General features: G+C 36.0%; 1 protein-coding gene across 2 annotated transcripts in view; it reads right to left on the reverse strand.

Moving 5' to 3' along the window:
- GTF2A1L (general transcription factor IIA subunit 1 like) overlaps positions 1 to 22,917 on the reverse strand; it is a 47,451-nt gene that overhangs the window by 8,580 nt on the left and 15,954 nt on the right. The gene's annotated exons all lie outside the window — the stretch shown is intronic.

Consider the following 22,917-nt stretch of genomic DNA (forward strand, 5'->3'; position numbering starts at 1 on the left):
TTAAGATACATTTCTTCCCTGTAAGATGATGTTCCCTAATTTTGAATTTTAGAACACTCCTAGCATTTCTATCTAACATAGGAATAATTTTTAAATTGTAAATAAAGTAAATCCACTTACAGTCATACATAGACAGTAAATGGAGTTCACTGCTTTCAGATAATATTACCAGTTTTTATATACTTAAATTTATATAGTACCTGTTAGGTTTTAACTATTTCATTTGATTTTAAACAATAATTCAATGAAGTAGAAAGAACAAGTGACATTATGCTCAATGGATAAATAAAAAATATAAAAGATTGTACTAACAGAAATAAGTCAAACATAGAAGGACAAGATAAATCAAAACTCATAGAACTGAACAGAGAAACAGACAAATCCACAATTATAGTTGGAGAATTCAACATTCCTCTCTCAGTAATCAACAGAAAAAGTAGACTGAAATTCAGTAAAAATGTAGATGACCTGAATAACACAATCAACCAACTTAACCTAATTGGCATTTATAGAATACTCCACCCACTCAAAAATAGCCAAATGCACATTCTTTTCAAGAGCACACAGAATGTTCACCAAGATGGATGGTATTCTGGGCCATAAAACAAACCCTGACAAATTTAAAACACATAAAGTATGTTCTCTGAGAACAATGGAATTAAACCAGAAATCATTTACAGAAAGATTTGGAAAATCCTCAAATATTTAGAAATTAAACAACACATTTCTAAATACCCATGAGTCAAAGAGTAAGTTACAAGGGAAACTAGAACATAATTTTAACTGAATGCAAAAAAAACCATAAAATTTCAAAACTTGTAAGATGCAGCTAAAGAAGTACCTAGAGGGAAATTTATATCATTAAATGATTATATTAGAAAAGAAGCAAGTCTCAAATTAATGGCCTAAAATTCCACATTAAGAAACTAGACAAAGAAGACCAAATTAAGCTCATAGCAAAGAAGAAAATAATAAAGATAAAAAAATAAATAAATAAAATTAAGAACATAAAAAAATAGAGAAGGTCAATTAGACCAAAAGTTCATTCTCTGAAAAGATCAGTAAAATTGATAAGCCTCTTGCCAGACTGACAAAGAAAAAAAGAGAAAAAAGAAACAAATAAAAAATATTAGGGGGCCCAGCCCCGTGGAGTAGTGGTTAAGTATATGCGCTCCGCTGCTGGCGGCCCTGGTTTGGATCCCGGGCACGCACCAAGCACTGCTTGTCAGGCCATGCTGTGGCTGCGTCCCATATAAAGTGGAGGAAGATAGGCACAGATGTTCCAGGGCCAATCTTCCTCAGCAAAAAGAGGATTGGCATGGATGTTAGCTCAGGGCTGATCTTCTTCACAAAAAAATATATATATATATTAGGAATTAAAGAAGGGGTGTTGCCATAGATCCTGAAGACATTAAAAGGATAAGAAATTTGTCTTAGGCCATTCAGGCTGCTATACAAAATACCACAGATGGGGCAGCTTATAAAGAATAGAAATTTATTTTTTATGGTTCTGGAGGCTGGGAAGTCCAAGATTAAGGCACCAGCAGATTGGTATCTACTGAGAGCCCACTTTGTGGTTCATAGATGGTGCCTTCTCACTGTGTCCTCACATGGCAGAGAGGCTAGGGAGCTCTGTGGAGTCTCTTTTATAAGGCAACTAATCCCATCCATGATGGCTCCACTCTCATGACCTAATCACCTCCCAAAGGCCCCACCTCCTAATTACCATCACCTTTGGGGGTTATAATTTCAAATTATGAATTTAGGGGGGATATAAACATTCAGACCATAGCAGAAATATTAAGAACTTTCTATCAATAAATGTTACAACTCAAATGAAATGGATAAATTCCTTAAAAGAAACTATCAATGTTTATGTAAGAAAAATTCAATAACCTAAATAATCTTGTATCTATTAAAGAAATTTCATTCATAGTTAAAAACTTTCCCACAGAGCCAGCCCCATGGCTTAGCGGTTAAGTGCGCGCTCCGCTGCTGGCAGCCCAGGTTCAGATCCCGGGCACGCACTGATGCACTGCTTCTCTGGCCGTGCTGAGGCCGCGTCCCACATACAGCAACTAGAAGGATGTGCAGCTATGACATACAACTATCTACTGGGGCTTTGGGGGAAAAATAAATAAATAAATAAAATTTAAAAAACCTTCCCACGAAGAAAAATTGTGAACCCAGATGGCTACACAAAGTCTTCCAGAAAACAGGAGAGGTACAAATACTTTTCAACTCATTTTATAAAACTAGCATTAACATAATACCCACTAAAAGAACAGAAAACTATAGACCAATATTCCTCATGAACATAGAGGCAAAAATCCTCAATGAAATTTTAGCAAATTGAATCTAGCAATATATAAAAAGGATAATACAACATGACTAAATGAAGTTTACCCTTGGAATGCACTTGAAAGTTCAACATTAGAAAGTCAATCAACATACTTCACCATATCAAAAGATAAAAGATGGAAAACCATTTGGTTTCAATAACTGCAGATGAAGCATGTGAAAAAATTCAACATCAATTAATGATAAAAATTTTCAGCAAACCAGGTGCTTTCTTCACCTGATAAAGGGCATCTACAAAAAAACCTACGACTAACATAGTACTTAATGATGAAAGACTGAATGCTTTCTCCTTAAGATCAGGAATAAGATGTCTGCTCTAACCACTCCTATTTAACTTTGTACTAAGAGTTCTAGCTAATGCAATAAGACAAGAGAAAAAAACTTACTGATTGGGAAGAAAGAAATTAAACTATTTCTATTCACAGAAAAGATGATTGCCTACATAAAAAACCCCACAAGATCTACAAAATAACTATTAAAACAAAAATCCCCAAGTATCTACAAAATCTACTACTAAAACTAATAAGTGAATTTAGCAAGGTCACAGGATACAAGACAGTTTACAAAAATTAATTGTTTGCCTATACAGTAGCAATAAACAATTGGAAATTGAAATTTAAAAACAGTACTATTTAAAGAAGAAAGAGGAAAGCAACTCATCACATACAAAGGATCTTCAATAAGATAACAAGCAGATTTCTCAGCAGAGACTTTGAGGGCCAGAAAGTGAGATGATACATATTTGAAGTGCTAAAGGGAGACTGTCAACTGGGAATTCTATATCTGGCAAAACTGTCCTGCAAAAATGAGTGAGAAATTAAGGCATTCCCAGACAAAAATTGAAAGAGTTTATTACCACTAGACCTGCCCTACAAGAAATATAAAGGGAGACCTTAAATTGAAATGAAAGGAAGCTAGACAGTAATTTGAAGCCATACAAAAATATAAAGTTCTCTGGTAAAGGTAAATACATGGACAAATATAAAAATCAGTATCATCATAATTTTGGTTTGTAAATCTACTTTTTATTCCTCTATGAGATTTAAAAGACAAAAGCATAAAAAAATTATAAATTTATATTAAGGAGGACACAATATATAAAGATGTGATTTGGGACATCAATAACATAAAGTAGAAGAGGACAGAGCTGAAAAGAAGCAGAGTTTTTATATAAGATTGAAACTGAGTTGGTATCAGTTCAAAATGGATTGTTAAAACTTTAAGATGTTATAAGTAATCCCCATGATAACCACAAAGAAAATATCTACAAAATACACACAAAAGGAAATGACAAGGGAATCAAAATGTGTCATTACAAAAAAATCAACTAAACACAAAGGAAGGCAGTAAAGGAGGAAATGAGGGACAAAAAGCTAAAAGACACACAGAAAACAATAAAATGGCAAGAGTAAGTCCTTCTCTATCAGTAATTACTTTAAATTTAAATGGATTAACTTTCCCAATCAAAAGACATATATTGGCAGAATGGATGGAAAAAAAAACAGGATCCAACTATATGCTGTCTACAAGAGACTCACTTTAGATCTAAGGACACATATAGGTTGAAAAGAAAAGGATGGAAAAAGATACTCTATGCAAATGATAACCAAAAGAGTTGGGATAGCTATGCTACCATCAGACAAAATAGACTTTAAGTCAAACACTGTTGCAAGAAACAAAGAAAAACATTACATAATGATAAAAGAATCAATTCACCAAGAAAATATAACAGGGATAAAAATATATGCAACAAACATCAAAGCTCCTAAATATATGCAACAAACATTGACAGAATTGAAGGGAGAAATAGACAGCTCTACAATAATAGTAGGAAACTTCAACACCCCACTTTCAATAATAAATAAAGCCACTAAACATAATATCAATAAGGAAATAAAGAACTTGAACAACACTATAGACCAATTGGACCTAAAAGACGTATACAAAATATGCCACCCAACAATAGCAACAACACATTTTTCTCAAGTGCATATGGAAAATTCTCCAGGACAGACCATATGTTAGGACCCAAAACAAATCTTAATATTCAAAAAGACTGAAATCATACAAAGTATCTTTTGTGATCACATTGGAATGAAACTAGAAATTAGAGCAGAAAAACTCGAAAATCCACAAGACATAGAAATTAAAGAACAGACTCTTAAAAAACCAATGGGTCAGAAAAGAAATCAAAGTCTTTTATCAAAAGATAGAAAAATATCTTGAGACAAACGAAAATGAAAACACAACATGCCAAAACTTATGGGAGCAAAAGCAGCAAAAGCAGTGCTAAGAAAGAAATTTAGAGCCATAAATGCTCACATTAAAAAAGAAAAAAGATCTCAAATTAACAACCTAAATTTACAACTTAAGGAAGCAGAAAAACAACGAATAAGGCTGAAAGCTAGTAGAAGGAGATAATAATACTTAGGACAGAGACAAACAAAGTAAAGAATAGAAAAACAATAGAGAAAATCAACGAAACCAAGAGTTGGTCCTTTGAAAAGATGAATAAAATTGACAAATCTTTCATAAGATTGATGAAGAAAAAAGAGAGAAGACTCAAATAACTAAAATCAGAAATGAAGAGACTTTACTACCAACTTTACAGAAATAAAAAGAATCACATGAGACTACTATGAACAACTGTATGCCAACAAATTGGATAACCTAGATGAAATCAACAAATTTCTAAAAACACACAACTTACCAAGACTGAATCATGAAGAAATAGAAAGTCTGAATAGACCTATAACCAGTAGGAGGATTGAATTAGTAATCAAACACCTCTCATCAAAAAAATGCCCAGGACCAGATGGCTTCACTGGAGAATTTTACCAAACATTTCAAGAAGAATTAACACCAATCCTCAAAAATCGTTAACAAAATACTAACAAACAGAATTCAACAGCATATTAAATTACACTATGACCAACTGGGCTTTATTCCTGGAATGCAAGGATGGTTCAACATATGAAAAAATCAATCAATGTAATACAACACATTAGCAGAATGAAAGGGAAAAAAAAAACACAATCACCTTGACACAGAAAAAGCATTTGACAAAATTCAACACCCTTTCGTGATTAAAAAAACTCAAACTAAGAATAGAAGGAAATTACCTTAACATAACAAAGGCCATCTATGAGAAGCCCTCAGCTAACAACATATTCAATGGTGAAAAACTGAATGTTTTTCCTCTAAGATCAGCAACAAGGCAAGGACGCCCACTCTTGCCACTTTTATTTAACATAATACTGGAAGTCCTAGCAAGATAGGAAATTAGGCAAGATAAAGAAATAAATGGCATCCAAATTAGAAAGGAAGAAGTAAAATTATTTCTGTTTGCAGATGACATGATCTTATATGTACAAAATCCTAAAGATTCTACACACAAAAAACCATTAGAACTAGTGAATGAGTTCAGCAAAGTTGCAGAATACAAAAATCAACACACAGAAACCAGTTACATTTCTATACACTAACAATTAACAACCTAAAAGGGAAATTAAGAAAAAAATTCCATTTACAATACAGTAAAATAGAATAAAATACTTAGGAGTAAACATAACCAAGGAGGCAAAAGACTTGTCACTGAAAACAATAAAACATTTCTGAAAAAAATTAAAGAAGACACAAATAAATGGGAAGACATTCTGTGTTCATGGATGAGAAGAGTTAATATTGTTAAGATGTCAATACTACCCAAAGCCATCTACAGATTCAGTGCAATACGTATCAAAATCCCAATGACATTTTTTGTAGACATAGAATAATCCATCTTAAAATTCATACAGAATCTCAAGGAACCCTGAATAACCAAAACAATCTTGAAAAAAAAGATACAAGTTGAAGGTCTCATGAGTCCTGATTTCAAAACTTATTACAAAACTACAGTAGTTGAAACGGTGTGTTATTGTCATAAAGACAGACAACAGACCCATGGAACAGAGAGCCCAGAAACAAACCCTCACATATATGGTCAAATGATTTTCAACAAGAGTGACAAGACCTTTCAATGGGGAAAGGACAGTCTTTTCAACAAATGGTGCTGGAAAAACTGGATATCCACATGCAAAAGAATGAAGTTGGACTCTTACCTTACACCATACACAAAAATAAACTCAAAATGGACTAGAGACTTAAACATGAAAGCTAAAACTATAAAACTCTTAGAAAAAATCATACAGGAAAATTTTCATGACCTTGGATTTGGGAATAATTTCTTAGATATGATACCAAAAACACAGGCAAAAAGTAGATAAAATGGATGTTGTCAAAATTGAAAATTTTTGTGCATCAAAGGACACTATCAAAAGAGTGAAAAGGCAACCCACAGAATGGGAGAAAATATCTGCAAATCATACATCTGATAAAGAGTTAATATTCAGCATATATAAAGAACTCCTTCAACTCAATAACAAGAAACATACAATTTGATTTTAAAATGTGCAAAGGACTTAAACAGCCATTTCTCCAAAGAAGGTAATCAAATGGCCAATGAGCAAATGAAACATGGTCAATATCACAAGTCATTAGGGAAATGCAAATCAAAACCACAATAAGATACCACCTTATACACATTAGGATGGCAATTATCAAAGGAAAAAATAAACAGAAAATAAATGCTGGCGAAGATGTGGAGAAATTGGAACCCCTGTGCACTGCTGGTGGGAATGTGAAATGGTGTAGATGCTATACAAAATAGTATGGCAGTTTCTTTAAAAATTAAAAATAGAATTACCATATGATCCAGCAATTCCACATCTGGCTATATACCCCAAATAATTGAAAGCAGGGACTCGAGGAGATATTTGTACACTCAAGTTTATAGTAGCATTAGTCGCAATTGCCAAAAGGTGTAAGCAACCCAAGTGTGCATGGACGGATGAAGGGATAAACAAAATATGGTGTATACATACAATAGAACATTATTTAACCTTAAAAAGGAAGGAAATTCTGACACGTGGAAATTCTACAATATGGATGAACCCAGAAAACATTATGCTAAGTGAAAAGGGATACAAAAGGACAAATATTGTCTGATTGTACTTATATGAGGTACCACAATGTAGTCAAATTCATAGAGACAGAAAGTAGAATGGTGGCTACCAGGGGCTGGGGTGAGGGAGGAATTGGGAGTTATTTAATGGACATCGAGTTTCAATTTGGGAAAATGAAAATGTTCTGGAGATGGATGGTGGTGATAGTTATACAACAATGTGAATGTACTTACGCCACTGAACTATACAGTTAAAAATAGTTAAAATGGTAAATTTTATGTTATATATATTTTACCACAATAGAAAAAACAGACAAAATCAATGGTGATAATAAACTGTCAAGTATGTGGTAAAACTGATATAGAGTGCTGGTGGCAGGAAAAATTGGCAAAATCTCTTTTGAAAATATAGTGACAACGCACTTCAAGAACCATGGAAATTTTTACATTTTCCCTCAATAATCCTACCTTTGAAAATGTATTTTTAAAAACAATGCAAATGAAGTTTAAAATATGAATAAAGATGTTCTTTATGATTTTTCAGTACTATTTATAATAGCACTCAAAACCATGAAATACTTAGATAAAAATATAGCAGAATATGTGCAATACCTGTATGTTGAGAACTACAAAACATTAACGAGAAAAGTCAAAGACCTAAATAAGTAGAAAATGTATCATATCCATGAATTGGAAGACTCATTATTGTGAAGATGTCCATTCTCCCCTTGTTGATCTATAGATCCAACACAACCCAAATCAGAGTCCCAGCAGCTTTTTTTGTTTTTGTAAAAACTGACAAGCTCATTCTAACATTTAAATGGAAAAGCAAAGGAATTAGAATAACCAAAATAACTTAGAAAAAGAACAAAATTGACAGACTCATACTCTCTGGTGTCCAGATTTACTATAAAGCTACCATAACCAAGACAGTGTGGTACTAGTGAAAAGAGAGACACATGAATTAATGAAACAGATTGAAAGTCCAGAAATAAACCAACAAACATATGGGGACTGATTTTCATTTAAGGTGAAGTGCTTTAGACACTCAATGCACTTTAGACAACTCAAAGGAGACAGGGCAGTCTTTTCAACAAGTGACACTAGAGCAACTGAACATCCATATGCAAAAAAAAGTGAACTTAAATCCTAATTTTGCACTATATACAAAAATTAACCCAAAATGGATCACAGTCATATATAAAATCTATAAAATTTTTAGAAGCATGAGAAGATCTTTGCAACATTTGGTCAAATAAGACACATGAAGCAGAAATCAAAAGGAAAAAATAATAAATTAGACTTCATCAAAATCACAAACTTCTCCTCTCCAAAAGACAGCGTTAAATAGCAAGGATGTGAAGCAGCTACAAATCTTATACATTGCTAGCAGAAATGCAAAATTCTACCACATATTGCTGGTGGAAACATATCCACTTTGGAAATGGATTTGAAAGTTTCTTATAAGCATACATGTAACATATGACCTAGAAATCCCACTCCTAGGTATTTAGTCAGAAGAAAAGAAAATCTAAGTCCACACCAAAAAAAAAAAAAAAAAACCCTACACATAAATATTCTTAGGGGCTTTATTCACAAATGCCAAAAACTGGAAACAACTCAAATGTCCAACTGATGAATGTATAAACAAATTGTGGTACAATGAAATTTACTGATAAATGCAACAACCTGAATGAATCCTAAATGTATTATGCTAAAGTTACATATTGTATGATTCCATTTGTTTGACATTCTGGAAAAGGCAAGCCTATACCAAAATAAAACATCAGTGAGCAGCTGCCAGGGACTGGAGGTGGCGGGAGAGGGTTGACTACAAAGAGGCATGAGAGACCTCTTTGGGGTGATGGAAATGTTCTGTATCTCAGCTGTGGTAGTAGTTATATAACTACTTGACAAGTGTTTGTCAAAATTCATACTGTATACCTACAAACTGTACACCTAAAAAAAGGTGAATTTTATTGTATGTAAATTCTACCTCAAAAAAATCTGACTTTTTAAAGGTAAATTATGCTAAGGCTAGTCCTAGGCCTAAATCACATGTTGGAATTGGTTTTCATTTTAATAGCAACAAGTACTGAAAACCTTAAACCACAGATCTTTTGTTGCAAAATGAATCAGAGCTCCCATGGTACTTTGTCAGATGAATATAAGCTTATTAAGGAATATTAAAGATTCCAGGACTCTCCTAATTGAATTCATGTAGCATCACCTTATTTTACTTAAATCAGTGAGTTCCTCTCTAACTCTAGGAGAGTAAATCCAAATTTAATATCAATAACTGCAAAAGAGTTTTGTCATTCTCAACTTCTTTCTTCAGAAGCACTTCCACCAAGTATTGGAAAGTTCATATGACTATCTGACTCCAATCTCCTCTTCCAAGGTGGTAATTTGACCAAAATAGCCAGCAGTTTTGCAGCAACATCCATAATTGATACTGCAGGATCATGAATAGAAAGATTTAAATCTTTCATACAGCCAAACATCCACTACATAGCTCATCAATGAACTCCTCCAAGTCAAATTGTTGTGAGGGGGTTTTCATTCTCTCTCAAAAATAGTAAATGTCTCCCCAAGGATTAATCAAAGGCTTCAAACATTGTCCAGTGAAAGGCCAGAAAACTTCTGCATGAAGAAGAATTTAACATTTGCCGACATTTTTTGACAAATGTCTTGGAAAAGACAATAATTCAATACCTTCACTCTAATGTATTTGAGTTTCATGGCAGGCGATAAGACTTTTTAGAATTATTGGCTGTGTCTTAGCATTAACGCATGCCATGTGCTGAAATAGACAGCAATGCTCTCGTCACTGAAGCAGCAAAACCATGTGTTGCCAAGTATTTCAGGAGCTCCATCAGTAATAGAGAGTACCAAATTCTGCTAAGAAAAAAACTTTTCTTTATTACAAAGATGGCAGTTTTCAGTTTCCAAAAAGAGGGTTCACAGCATAGGAATTTTTTGATGGTGCCAATGTGCAAATAATGATTAAAATCAGATGCTGGCAGCCCGGAGAAGCACTAGTATTTTTATACTGTTGAACATTAAAAGAAAGTCACTGCTGATACTTCTATGAATTCCAGCTGAATGTGAAGAAATATCAACAGTTCTAGTGCAGATGACATCATCTGACAGAGGCACTGATTCAACTTTCTTTCTCTGCGCTAATAAAAACCAGCTCAATGATTTCCAAGATTCTCAGCTTCACCAAGTTCTCTTCAATTGTATATGGCTCTGTGGCTGGGAAGTACAATAAGCAAACGCATAGGATGCTTCAAGATAAAGCTTTGTTTGCCAAATCCAGTTTCCAACCTTCTCAATTTGAGCTTTCCTCTAATGAAAGAACCATATTTTTCCAGTAGCTGGTAAGGACTGACAGAACTTCATACCCACATGTAGGGAAAAATATAAAACAAAAGAAACCTAAGTTATAATATACTTTCTTTTCATATTTTCAAACTAAACTATGTGAAATTCAGTTGCCTACAATCATAATGGCAGGGCACATCTTCTTTAAGTCTGAACAGAAATTTAATTCAGATATCTACCATAACATAGTGGCAATGATGGTTATACATTACCTGACCACATACAGTAGCATCCCATGCCACTCTACTCTTTATGAAATATACCTTAACATATTTTGACAAATACAAAAAAGTATTTTGTTAAATAGGCTTTTTTTCTATAAAGACAGAAAAATATCACATATCTCGTTCAAAAATCTCTGACTTAGAGATATTAATTTAAGAGTGGCATATAGTTACTCAAAAAATATTTGTTCTACTAACTGAATTCTGAATTCAAATAACTATTGATATGATATTTTATCTTTTAGAGGAATATCAGAATGGATTTGGAAGAAAAAAGCTCTTACTTGAAGTTATATATTCTCTTATCCCCCCACTCGATCCATTTTTCACTCATACATTGATTTTGAGCCATATCAATGGTTCTTAATCTTAACTACATATTACAATCACCTTAGAAAGCTCTTAAACACTAAGGAGTAGACTCCACTCCAGAACAATTAGATCTAAATCCCTTGAGGTAGACCTAAACATTATTTTTTAATGCCCCAATGATTCTAATACTTAGCCAGGGTTGAGAACTACTGAGTCAAATAAACTAATCATGGATCCTGTTCTTTAAAAGCTTATATGCTAGTATACATGAATGTGTATATATTCGTAGGGGCTCTGGATATACAAAGATTAATAAAATGTACCTTTCAATGCAAACAGGACACTTTAATGTATCTTTTAACTACATTATGACAGACACATGCTTAAGGTATTATGATAACAGAGAAGACCTACATCAATCTAACAATGAAGGTGGAAGGAGTAGGTAGAGAGGTATTGAAGATTTCTGGAGGAAGTAATAAATGGATAAGTAGGAATTAATCAGAGGAAAGGATGGGGGAGAAAATCCAGGCACCAAGCAGAGGGGATAACAAAACCAAAGAGATATGTAGGAAACAACAAAGTTATCACAGAGAAGTGCTCACAGTTGGGTGTTCCCAATAAAGTAGTCAGCATGAAATGAAGGTACTGAGTAAATAAGAAACAATGTCAGAGAAAGAACAGGGAGGTCCTTGCATACCACATTAAGGAACATGAACTTTATCCTGTAGGTGATGGGCCATCAGTGGTGTGTTACGCAGGCTGCATTTTGGGTAAATCTCTGGTAGCCTTGAGGAACAGAGATAATAGGCTACATGCACTGAGCATTTACCCTGTGCTAGGCAGAATGCTGCTGAGCACTTGAGCACTTCACATTGATTATTTCATGTAATCCTCCCATCACCAGAATGCTATGGTAGATACCATTATCTTTATTTTACAAATGAGGAAACAGTAACTTGCCCAAGTCACATAGTTATTAAGGAATAGAGAAGGGATTCAAAACAATTCTGATCCCTGAAGCCTAAGCCTTTAACCTCTAGGATTGATGGATAAGGAGGAGTGGAGTGAGAAACAGCACACATCATAGGTTAATAAATTAGTCAGGAAACTATTATATTATCCCAAGCGAGAGACAATTAGGGCAATGGCAGTAGGGATGGAGAAGAGGGAACAGACTCTAGAAATATTTAGTTGTTAAAAGTTATCAAAATCACATGATATAGTCTTAAAAAGGAGTGAAATTCCGACATGTCCTACACCATGGATGAACCTTGAAAATATTACACTAAGTAAAATAAGCCAGTCACAAAAGGCCAAATATTGTATGATTCCGCTTATGAGGTACCTAGAATAGCCAAATTGACAGAGAAAGAAAGAATAGAAGTTACCAGGGACTGAATGGAGGGGGTAATGGGGAGTTATTGTTTAATGGGTACAGAATTTCAGTTTGGGATGATTAAAAAGTTCTGGAGGTGGATAGAGGTGATGGTTGCACAACAATGTAAATGTGCTTAATGCCACTGAACTGTACACCTAAAAATGGTTAAAATGGTAAATTTTATGTTATATATATTTTACCACAATTTTAAAAATATTTTTTAAAAAGTATGTAATATGAGGGAGTGACATCAGCAACATGGCAGAGTGAGCTGTTCCCTTTGTCTCTCCCCTTTCAAACTGCAACTAAAAGGACATTCATTGATCAGCAGAGGATACCCACACAGAACATCAGGAAGCCTGAGAGACCCACATAGCTATACATCTGAAGGTGGATGGACTACCCCGCAAAGTGTTAGTGGAGATAGGTGAGCACCCTCTGGCCCCCAGGCAGCACAGCACACAGGCGTGACTGCTTTCTCGGCTGGAACAATCATACCACTGATCATACCACGGCTGTGGCCCCGAGGGTGGGAGCATGCCTTGGGGTGACTGCAGAAACAGGTGACGGCACCCCTGAGCTCCCGTGTGATGGCTTCCCCATCTGGTGGAAGAGTCCTCAGGGCCACACAGCCCACAGAGAGCGGCGCAGTCTTGGACCCAGTGCTCACCAAGCACAAAGACTGGTGCAACCTAGGAGCAGAGGGAGGCTGAGCTGTGGCCTGGGTGAACAAGCTTCTGGCTGCTGTGAATGCCCATAGTACCGCTGTGGCCCCAAAGGGGGAAGCGAGATTCTGCAGGACTGTGGGAGCAGGCGGCAGTAGTCCTGAGCCCCAGTGTGATCACTCTCTTGTCTGGTGGGAGAGTCCACAATCCCACCACAGTCCCAGGGAGTGGCTTTGGCTCAGTCCCAGAGGGGAGGTCCCACCCACCAAGCACAAAGGCTGGTGCAACCGAGGAGCAGACAGCAGCTGAGCTCTGAGTCAGGGTGAACCAAACAAGCTCCCAACTGCCATGAACGCCCATAGTACCACTGCAGCCCCAAAGCGGGGAACACAACTCCACAGGACTGTGGGAGCAGGTGGCAGTAGCCCTGAGCCCCCATGTGATCACTCTCTCATCCAGTGAGAGAGTCCACAATCCCACCGCAGTCCCAGGGAGTGGCGCTGGCTGGTCCCAGAGGGGAGGTCCAGCCCACCAAGCACAACAGCTGGTGCAACCTAGGAGCAGAAGGCAGTGTGAACAAACAAGCTCCCAGCTTCATGAACACCCATAGTATTGCTGCGGCCCAGAAGGGAGAGGCACAACTCCATGGGACTGCGGGAGCAGGCAGCAGCAGCCCTGAGCACACCCCATGACTGTTTTCCCATTCGGTGGGAGACCTCACATGGCCACTGTGATCCCAAGGAGTGGCCCAGGCTTGGACAGGCACAGCTGACAGGAATCACGGAAGCAGACTCAGATTACACAGCTCCTGCCCTCCCCAAGTGGCAGCAGGTGGAACCTCTGTCCAGATACTATCACTATGTGCTGGCACAAATCCACTCCATCAAATGGTATAAAGAAATATATTAACACTCCAGACCAGAAGAGAAAAGACAAACACCCAGAAATCAACCCTGAAGGCATGGAAATCTACAATCTAAATGACAAAGAAGTCAAGACAGCCATCATAAGAAAATTCAATGAGTTACAAGAGAATTCTGAAAGACAGTTCAATGAAATCAGGAACAAAATTACTGAACAGAGGGAATTCTTCACAAAAGAGATCAAAACTATAAAGAAAAACCAATCAGAACTGTTGGAGATGAAAAACACAATGGATGAGATAAAGAAAAATCTGGAGTCCTTAAACCACAGAGCTGACAATATGGAGGACAGAATTAGCAATCTAGAGGATAGGAATACAGAAATGCTTCAGATGGAGAAGGAGAGAGAATTTAGACTAAAAACAAATGAAGAAATTCTCCGAGAAATATCTGACTCAATTGGGAAATGCAACATAAGGATTATAGGTATTCCAGAGAGAGAAGAGAGGGAAAAAGGAGCAGAGAGCTTGTTAGAAGAAATAATAACTGAGAACTTCTCAAACCTGGAGATGGAGCTGGAATTACATGTAAAAGAAGCCAACAGAACTCCTAACTACATCAATGTAAAAAGACCTTCTCCAAGGCATATATTAGTAAAGCTGGCAAAAGTCAATGACAAAGAAAAAATATTAAGGGCAGCAAGACAAAAGAAAATAACCTAGTGGATTTCTCAGCAGAAACTTTACAGGCTAGGAGAGAATGGAATGATATTCCATGCTCTTGGATTGGAAGAATTAACAGAGTTAAGATGTCCATCCTTCCTAAAGCCATCTATAGATTCAATGCAATCCCTATCAAAGTTCCAACAACATTTTTCACAGAAATAGAACAAAGAATCCTAAAATTTATATGGAACAACAAAAGACTCCAAATAGCTAAAGGAATCCTGAGAAAAAAGAACAAAGCTGGAGGTATCACACTCCCTGATTTCAAAATATACTACAAAGCTATAGTAACCAAAACAGCATGGTACTGGCACAAAAACAGACACACAGATCAATGGAATAGAACCAAAAGCCCAGAAATAAACCCACACATCTACGGACAGCTAATCTCTGACAAAGGAGCCAAGAACATACAATGGAGAAAAGAAAGTCTCTTCAACAAATGGTGTTGGGAAAACTGGACAGCCACATGCAAAAAAATGAAAGTAGACCCTTACCTTACACCATACACAAAAATTAACTCCAAATGGATTAAAGACTTGAATGTAAGACCTGAAACTATAAAACTTCTAGAAGAAAACATAGGCAGTACGCTCTTTGACATCGGTCTTAGCAACATATTTTCAAGCACCATGTCTGACCGGGCAAGAGAAACAATAGAAAAAATAAACAAATGGGACTACATCAAACTAAAAAGCTTCTGCACAACAAAGGAAACCATCAACAAAATGAAAAGACAACCTAACAATTGGGAGAAGATATTTGCAAACCATACATCTGATAAGGGCTTAATCTCCAAAATATATAAAGAACTCATGCATCTCAACAACAAAAAAACTAACAACCCAATTAAAAAATGGGCAAAAGACCTGAACAGACATTTCTCCAAAGAAGATATACAGATGGCCAACAGACACATGAAAAGATGTTCAAAATCATTAACTATCAGGGAAATGCAAATTAAAACTACAATGAGATATCACCTCACGCCCGTCAGAATGGCTATAATTAACAAGACAGGAAACAACATGTGTTGGAGAGGATGTGGAGAGAAGGGAACTCTCATACACTGCTGGTGGGAGTGCAAACTGGTGCAGCCACTATGGAAAACACTATGGAGATTCCTCAAAAATTCAAGGATAGAACTACCATATGATCCAGCTATTCCACTGCTGGGTATCTATCCAAAGAACTTGAAAACACCAGTGCATAAAGATACATGCACCCCTGTGTTCATTGCAGCGTTATTCACAATAGCCAAGACTTGGAAGCAACCTAAGTGCCCAACAAGGAACGAATGGATAAAGATGTGGTATATCTACACAATGGAATACTACTCAGCCATAAGAAATGATGAAATCCAGCCATTTGTGACAACATGGATGGACACTGAGGGCATTATGCAAAGTGAAATAAGTTAGAGGGAGAAGGTCAAATACCGTATGATTTCCTTCATTAAGTAGTAGATGATAACAACAATAAACAAACATATAGAGACAGAGATCAAATACCGTATGATTTCCTTCATTAAGTAGTAGATGATAACAACAATAAACAAACATATAGAGACAGAGATTGGATTGGTGGTTACCAGAGGGGAAGGGGGGAGGGAGGAGGGCGAAAGGGATAATTCGGCACATGTGTGTAGTGATGGGTTGTAATTAGTATTTGGGTGGTGAAAATGATGTAATCTATGCAGAAATAGAAGTATAATGATGTGCACCTGAAATTTATACAATGTTATAAACCAATGTTACTGCAATAAACAAAAAATTAAAACAAAAAAATTTGAAAGACAAAAACTTTCAGCCAAGAATACTATATCCAGCAAAAATATCCTTCAGATATGATGGAGAAATAAAAACTTTCCCAGATAAACAAAAGCTGAGGGACTTCATTGCCACAAGACCCCCCCCCTTACAAGATTTGATCAACAAGGCCCTCATACCTGAAAAAAAAAAAAAAAAAGAAAGGGCTTACAAAGTCTTGAGCAAAGAGATAAATAGGCACCCAAAATCAGAAAATTGCAACTCTCTATCAGTAAAGATTAGCAAACAATTATAATTCTAAAGATAAAAGGAAGGAAAACAGCGAAAATAAATATTACCACCTCATTTTAACCAAAAAAATAACAACACATAATGGAATAAGTTGTGACAACAACAACTTAGAAGGGGAAGCGGAAAGAGATGAAACCTGCTTAGACCAGGGGAACAAGAGGCTAGCAGGGAATGGACTATCTCATCTACGAAATCTTTTATACAAACCTCACTGTAACCACTAAACAAAAAATCAGAACAAAGATACAAGTGATAAATAAAGAGAAAACTGAGAAAAAAAACCATCATAGAGGGCCACCAAACTGAACTGGCAGTCCAAAATACACGGGTGGAGAAACAAGGGAAACACAGAACAACTGAAAAACAAGCAATAAAATGGCAGTATTAAGCCCTCATATATCAATAATCCTTCTAAATGTAAATGGATTGAATTCTCCAATCAAAAGATACAGAGTGGCTGGATGGATTAAAAAACAAGACCCAACAATTGGCTGTCTCCAGGAAATACATCTCAGCTCTAAATACAAACACAGGCTTAGAATGAAGGGATGGAAGATGATACTCCAAGCTAATAGCAAACAAAAGAAAGCAGGTGTTGCCATACTTATATCAGACAAAGTAGACTTCAAGATAAAAAAAAAACAATGAGAGACAAAGAGGGGCAGTATATAATGATAAAATGGACATTCCACTAAGAGGACATAACACTTATAAATATATATGCACCCAACACAGGAGCACCAAAGTACATAAAGCAACTATTAACAAACCTAAAAGGAGATATTAACAACAACACAATAATAGTAGGGAACCCTAACACCCCACTTACATCAATGGATAGATCATCCAGAAGAAAGTCAATAAGGAAATAATGGACTTAAAGAAAAAACTAGACCAGACGGACTTAATAGATATATATAGAGCACTCCATCCAAAATCAGCAGAATACACATTCTTCTGAAGCACGCAAGAAACGTTCTCAAGGACGGACCATACATTGGGAAACAAGGCAAGCCTCTATAAATTTAAGAAGAAATCATAACAAGCGTCTTTTCCAACCATAATGCTATGAAACTAGAAATCAACTACAAGAAAAAAACTGGGAAAGTGACAAAGACGTGGAAACTAAACAACATGCTACTGAACAACCAATGAATCATTAAAGAAATTAAAGGAGAAATCAAAAAATATCTGGAGACAAATGAAAATGAAAATACACCATACCAATGCATTTGGGATACAGCAAAAGTGGTCCTGAGAGGGAAATTCATAGTAATACAGGCCCACCTTAACAAGCAAGACAAATCTCAAATAAGCAATCTTAAACTACACCTAAGAGAATTAGAAAAAGAAGAACAAACAAAGCCCAAACTCAGCAGGAGGGAAATAATAACAATTAGAGCAGAAATAAATGAATTTGACACCAAAAAAAAAAAAAAAAACAGTAGAAAGGATCAATGAAACGAAGAGCTGTTTTTTTGAGAAGATAAACAAAATTCACAAACCCTTAGCCAGACTCACTAAGAAAAAAAGAGAGAAGGCTCAAATAAGTAAAATTAGAAATGAAAGGAGAAATTACAACAAATACCACAGAAATACAAAGGATTATAAGAGAATACTATGGAAAACTATATGCCAACAAATTGGACAATCTAGAAGAAATGGACAAGTTCTTAGGCTCATACAACCTCCCAAAACTGAATCAAGAAGAAATAGACACTCTGAATAGACCAATCACAAGTAAAGAGATTGAAACAGTAATCAAAAACCTCCCAAAAAATAAAAGTCCAGGACCAAATGGCTTCTCTGGAGAATCCTACCAAACATTCAAAGAAGATTTAATACCTATCCTTCTCAAACTCTTCCAAAAAATAGAGGAAGATGGAACGCTTCCTAACACATTCTGCGAGGACAACATCACCCTGATACCAAAGCCAGACAAAGACAATACAAAGAAAGAAAATTACAGGCCAATATCACTGATGAACATAGATGCAAAAATCCTCAAGAAAATATTGGCAAACCGAATACAGCAATACATTAAAAAGATCATACACCATGATCATGTGGGGTTTATCCCAGGGATACACCACATTAACAAAATGAGAAATAAGAACCAAATGATCATCTCAATAGATGCAGAGAAAGCATTTGACAAGATCCAACATCCATTTATGATAAAAACTCTCAACAAAATGGGTAAAAAAGGAAAGTACCTCAACATAATAAATGCCATATATGACAAACTCACAGCCAACATCATACTCAATGGCAAAAAACTGAAAGCCATCCCTCTGAGAACAGGAACAAGACAAGGGTACCCACTCTTACCACTCTTATTCAACACAGTATTGGAGGTCTTGGCCAAAGCCATTAGCCAAGAAAAAAGAATACAAGGAATCCAAATAGGCAATGAAGAAGTAAAACGCGTGCTGTTTGCAGACAACATGATTTTATCTACAGAAAACCCTAAAGAATCCGTTGGAAAACTATTAGAAATAATCGACAATTACAGAAAACTTGCAGGGTACAAAATCAACTTACAAAAATCAGTGTCATTTCTATACTTTAATAACAAACTAACAGAAAGAGAACTCAAGAAGACAATCCCACTTACAATCACAACAAAAAGAATAAAATATCTAGGAATAAATTTAACCAAGGAAGTGAAAGACCTATACAACGAAAACTATAAGACATTATTGAAAGAAATCAACAATAACATAAAGAAATGGAAAGCTATTCCATGCACATGGATTGGAAAAATAAACATAACTAAAATGTCCATATTACCTAAAGCAATCTACAGATTCAATGCAATCCCAATCAGAACTCCAATGACACTCTTCATGGAAATAGAACAAAGAATCCTAAAATGCCTATGAGGCAACAAAAGACCCCAAACAGCTAATGCAATCCTGAGAAAAAAGAACAAAGCTGGCATCACAATCCCTGACTTCAAAATATACTACAAAGCTATAATAATCAAAACAGCATGGTACTGGTACAAAAACAGACACACAGATCAACGGAACAGAATTGAAAGCCCAGAAACAAAACCACACATCTACAGACAGCTAATCTTTGACAAAGGAGCTAAGAACATACAATGGAGAAAGGAAAGTCTCTTCAATAAATGGTGCTAGGAAAACTGGACAGCCACATGCAAAAAAATGAAAGTAGACCATTATCTTTTGCCATATACAAAAATTAACTCAAAATGGATCAAAGACTTGAAGGAAGACTTGAAACTATAAAACTCCTACAAGAAAATATAGGCAGTACACTCGTTGATATCAGTCTTAGAGGGATCTTTTCAAATTCCATGTCTACTCAGACAAGAGAAACAAAAGAAAAAACAAACAAGTGGGACTTCATCAGACTAAAGAGCTTCGGCAAGGCAAAGGAAACCAGGATCAAAATGAAAAGACAACCCACCAGCTGGAAGAAAATATTTGCAAGTCATATATCGAAAAAGGGGTTAATCTCCATAATATATAAAGAACTCACAAAACTGAACAACAAAGAAACAAACAACCTGATCAAAAATGGGCAAAGAGGGGCCGGCCCGGTGGCGCAAGCGGTTAAGTGCGCGCGCTCCGCTGCGGCGGCCCGGGGTTCGCTGGTTCGGATCCCGGGCGCGCACCGACGCACTGCTTGGTAAGCCATGCTGTGGCGGCGTCCCATATAAAGTGGAGGAAGATGGGCACAGGTGTTAGCCCAGGGCTGTCTTCCTCAGCAAAAACAGAGGAGGATTGGCGGATGTTAGCTCAGGGCTGATCTCCTCACAAAAAAAAAAAAAAAAAAAATGGGCAAAGAATACGAACAGACATTTTTCCAAGGAAGATATACAGATGGCCAATAGGCACATGAAAAGATGTTCAACATCACTAATCATCAGGGAAATGCAAATCAAAACTACACTAAGATATCACCTTACACCCATTAGAATGGCTATAATCACCAAGACAAAAAATAACAAATGTTGGAGAAGATGTGGAGAAAAAGGAATCCTCATTCATCACTGCTGGTGGGAATGCAAACTGGTGCAGCCTCTACAGAAAACTGTATGGAGATTCCTCGAAAAATTAAAAATAGAAATATCTTATGATCCAGCTATCCCACTACTGGGTATTTATCCAAAAAACTTGAAATCAACAATACAAAGAAGCTTATGCACCCCTATGTTCACTGCAGCATTATTCACTATAGCCAAGAAGTGGAAGCAACCCAAGTGTCTACTGACTGATGATTGGATAAAGAAGATGTGGTATATATATACAATGGAATACTGCTCAGCCATAAAAAAGACAAAACCATCCCATTTGCAACAACATGGATGGGCCTGGAGGGTATTATGTTAAGCGAAATAAGCAAGATAGAGAAAGACAAACACTATATGATTTCACTCATATGTGGAAGATAAACTAACACATGGACAGAGAGAACAGTTTGGCGGTTACCAGAGGGAAGGGGGTTTGGGGGTGGGCACAAGGGGTGAAGGGGCGCCTTTATATGATGACTGACAAATAATAATGTACAACTGAAATTTCATAATGTTATAAACTATTATGACATCAATAAAAAAAATAAAAACAATACAAAAAAACAAGTACATAATATGAGAAGAATAAGGGGGGGAAAGAGCCAAAAAGTAACTGTAGTCCTTGGCTTGGAAGACCAGGTGGGCAGTGGCACCGTGCAGTATCTCCGATGAGGAACAATGAATTATGGTGACATTCAGGTAAAGCTGTCTGGAAGACAAACACATGAGAATGAAGCTCAGGGGAGTAACAATGTTGGAAATGTAGTCACCAACAAATAGGTGGTAACTAAAACCACGATAATGCGTGAAATAGCCCAGGGAGAACATGAAGCAAGAAGAGAAATGGGCTGAGGACAGAAGCTTAGGAAACAGCAGAGGAAGATAAAGAGGAGCTCATGAAGGAGATAAGAGGATGCAGTCAGAAAGGTAAACAATTAAAAGATAAGGCAGCAGAAATGACAATATTTGGAGGTGGGGCAATGCGGATGATGTGGAGGGCGGGCAAGAGATTAAAAAGGAGTTAAAGAAAATAACACTACCTGTATCCATTTCTCTCCTACTCCTACTTTTTGGAGTTCCAATGAAGATCCGAATTCCTAGTTCTGTCTAGCATTATAAGATTAGAAAACAAAATTCCTACACCAAGGAAAAACGTAACATAGTAATATGCACTTTAAAAAAGGAACACATCAAAAATTGTCAGGAATATATTTTATGAAACAGTAAGAATGTCAAACCTACACAGAAATTTAAGATCTCTGCTACACAGGAAAAGTGAAAAAGTATAGCTAATTGTATGTAACTTGCCTTAAGCACTAAGGATTTCTGAACAGCTACTTATAAAATTATAACAAAGAAAACTTATTAATAAATTTTTTGAAAATTATATCATCTTAAACTTTAGCATATTACTATTTTAAAGGTATCCTAAATTAATTTTAAAAATTTATAAAGTAAATACTTTTGAATGTTTGGATTTTTGTGTTTTAGATTTAGATCTATTTTAAAACTAACCAACAAGTTAAATGAAAAGTTACCCAATACATCACAAGCCCATAAAACATAATAGCACTAATCTAAAGCTTCTTATGGTGCCAGAAGCTATTAAAAACTCTATATATATCATCTCTGACAATTCTAAAAATTATGAGGTTGGTTTTATGCCCAGTTTACAGATTATAACTGGATTTCAGAGAGTAACATTACATAGCTTGTTTATAAGTGGTAAATCTGGAATCTGAACCTATTGTGGCTTCAAAGCTTAAGCTCTCAACCACTATCCCCTAAACAATCCTTGATTAATCTCCCTTAACTAATCTATTTCCCCATATCAGAACAAAGGACAAGCTGACATCTAATAAGTAACAGTAGAATAAGTCCTTGAATCACCA

The sequence above is a fragment of the Diceros bicornis genome, chromosome 12 (genome assembly GCF_020826845.1).
Source record: "Diceros bicornis minor isolate mBicDic1 chromosome 12, mDicBic1.mat.cur, whole genome shotgun sequence".
Classification (NCBI taxonomy): domain Eukaryota; kingdom Metazoa; phylum Chordata; class Mammalia; order Perissodactyla; family Rhinocerotidae; genus Diceros; species Diceros bicornis.